This window comes from Pieris napi, chromosome Z (genome assembly GCF_905475465.1).
Source record: "Pieris napi chromosome Z, ilPieNapi1.2, whole genome shotgun sequence".
Classification (NCBI taxonomy): Eukaryota; Metazoa; Arthropoda; class Insecta; order Lepidoptera; family Pieridae; genus Pieris; species Pieris napi.
This window is the reverse complement of record NC_062259.1, coordinates 10,975,354-10,978,903: the sequence shown is the minus strand read 5'-3', so window position 1 is coordinate 10,978,903 and position 3,550 is coordinate 10,975,354.

The window sequence follows — 3,550 nt, the reverse complement described above, 5'->3', positions numbered from 1 at the left end:
AACACATTCTTTTATGGGGACTATCAGTTACATAATACCATTGACATCTATCATAACATGTAATGTCAATAGCGGACGAAGCTTTTTCTAGTTTACGACTGGAACACAACAGTGGGCTGCGTAAATTATTAGTAAAAAGCGTTAACAGAGACAAATAAATCATAAATTATTGCAACAAAATAAGAGTGTATTTTTGTCTATAACTTTTTTTAGGCAATTGTCATGACTTATACAGAGTGTTTATTAATAATGTAATGCAGATTGACAAATGGAAATATTCATATATTTTGAAAACGTCAGTGATCTAAATGATTCGAATTATTGTCTCTTTCAGAATTAATACCCCCCCATAACCCATTGGACATAAATTTTAAGTTATAGATTGAATTTTTGTGTATAGGTATTTTCACTATATAAGTAATATTGAACTTTATACTTAATCAGAAAATATTTTTGATTCATCCGAAAAACTATGACTCTTTTAAAACCTATATTCACATGGCTTATTAAATAAAGTTTAATTTATTTTAGTTTTTGATTATTATTATTCATCGATCTTTAATTATTATTATTCATATCAATTTTTAATTATTATTATTATTATCTAGGTGAATAATATTGTTAATATTAGTAGGTTAGAAGATACTTTGGTAAAATATGTCGGCAATTTCTCTCATCTTTTATTTTAACTTTAAAAATAAAAAGTATCAAATTTTCAACATTGTTAGCAAGCTTTCAATATAATATTTACGTACATTTTAAACAAATAGGTCGGTAAATTGCTTTCGCATTAATTTCGCCCGTAAGGTATTGATTCGTCATCATATTCATGGCCGATAGTATGATGAACTACCGATATTCCGTATTTCAAGTTTAATGTTGCTAACATTGAACTTGAACATTACAAGCTCACATTTACAATTAAAATTCTGTACGCCGGCTCCTCTGTCCAAAATCTTTCTATTCTAGTAAATACAAATGATTGGGCAGACATAATATTATTATACGCAGTAAAAGAGATTGTTAGATTATTACTTAACCCATAAGCGTGTGACATCATGCAAGCCGTTAAGGGACGGTCGCTCAGAATCCTTATATGACTCATAATTTTAATTCATAAGTGTTTTGAATTTGGAATGTGGGTGCTGCTAATAAATGCTTCATTCACCAAAGAGATCTATTAATGTACGATAATATTGCTGGCCGTTAAAAAAAGTTTTGACCAAATAAAAAAATGGTCTCGTGAATTCCCGCGCGATTCGAATTAATTGTTCTATTTTTTGTTCAGAATTAAAACGATATCGTTCCTAACTGTATGTTCATAAAGAAAAATATCTACTTCATGAAATGCACGTATTTTCATATATGAAGGCAGAAAATCCACCTCGGGAACGACACTAATGAATCGAGTTTTCCAATCTCTCTTCCACGACGATTCAAATTCATTTACGGTAGAATAACAAGCAAAAAAACTGCCCCATGCTTTCACAGTTTAATTGCTAATTATTATCGAACTACCATATAATAGAAAAAAGGAAATGAACGGTACAATTGCATTAGTTCTTAATGAACGGTTAATTAATTCCAAAAAATCGCCTATCGTCTTCTATTTTAACCTAATTAAGCGTTATAAGTAAGATTTAAAGTCCTTCTATAGATAGGATTATTAATCGACAGTTTAAATTTAATATAATTTGTAATATTCAACTAAATATTACAAATTCACCGCTGTCAATTCAAACATTCGATGTAAACAAACAAACGTAGCATTGAACTTGCGTTTGACAGGTGCAAACCTAGCGCCCTTGGAAAATCAGGTGCAACGCAATTTCCGAGAATTTAGAAATGTATTGGAACCATTGCGAATAGCTTTCATTTGGAATTTGCTGAATTCATTGTTTGAATAGAGATAAAACAGAATTTTCACGATCAAAATACACGTTGAATTATCAACGTTTGCAAAAATACCATTATCGAATAAACATTATATTTACTTCGATAATTTGGACAGTTAATGAGCTACGGAATAATGAGTTGATGATAATTTTTAAATAAGATTTTTATGATACTTAATATGACTGTGGATTTTTACATTTTTATTAACAGATCTGTGGCAGGGTAAGTGGCGTTCTTTCGTATGCCTAAGGCGGGATTCGAAAGAACTTTTCTGTCCGCAATCAACATATTTTGGTCGGCGTAGGATAACATTGTGAGCGTAGTTGTTTTAAAATCATCAGGCAGTCAGACATTTTTGGACCAGACCAGATTGGCTCACCAACGTTTTTTTATAGAACAGGGGTCAAGCAGTCTGGAGGCTCACTGCCCATGGACACTCTCAATGCTAGGGGTTCGCAAGTGGAATATGGCCTTAAAATTGGTACACTATTTTCTTGAAGGATCTTAAGTCGAATTGGCTTGGAAATACTTCAGTGGGCAGCTGGTTTTAGATAGTAGTGGTGTGCGTCAGAAACTTTCTAAAAAAAACTCTCAGTTGTGGAACGACGGACGTCGAGGTGATACGGATGGTATTTTGTATTCTGCCTCGACGTCCGATGATAAAACTTGTCTATAAAAGATATGTGAAACAAATAACGAAACAGATATAGATATGCAGATATTAAATAATGGCGTAACATGCGGGAAATCGTATTAAACTGGTTTTACGTTACAGCTATCAGATATTTTTCAGGTCAATTTCAGGACGAGAGCGTCTATCTACCCCCAGCCAACGTACAGTATTGTCGCCCTGTTTTGCCGACTTCTTACTAATATGTATAAAGAACAGCATTTTGGATTGAAGAAGGTGGCATTCTCCTCATCATTATAAAAAAAGGATACTTACCTTTTTCTTGAGCCTAAGTTGCGTGTTTAAGTGTAGACCTAATTGCAGTAATTATTACAAAAACGACTCCCTCCCACATGCAAGCTAAAAATCGGGGTGGCAAACTGGCAAATATACGCTAACTGCGTAATAGCAATGTATAATTTTACAATGTTTCATTTAAAAAAATTTAATAGAACGAATGCGCGGGAATTTATAAGAGCCGCGCCGCCTAAGAACCGCAATGTTTCATTTACATTTAATTCTAAATAGGTTTGATATGTTTTCCCGATTTTATTACTATTATAATTTATATTCATGGTCTATAACTATTTAAACAATTATTTATATTACAATAAACCTTGGCGAGAATTTATTAATTGGCAGCGCTAGCGAAGTGCTAGGGATTTCTTTAAGAAGCTTCCAAGTTTTCCCTAGAAATATAAAACCTTGTTTTGGTACACAAATGACACATGACTTTTAGTATTATAAAAAGTTGCAAAAATCCTAAACTGAAAATTCGTCGTGCTCCTGAGCAAGACTGCTATGGTTACATTAATACACACCACTATGGTTTTCTAATGTAAGACTTTATGATTTTCTGTATTATTCTGTAAAAAAATCTATAATTCATCTACTTATTTAGAACAGACTCTAGTGCTACTGCTAAAAATATTGTAGATTAAGCTTTAGTCATAATACACCACAACAGCACATCGTAAGATTTTA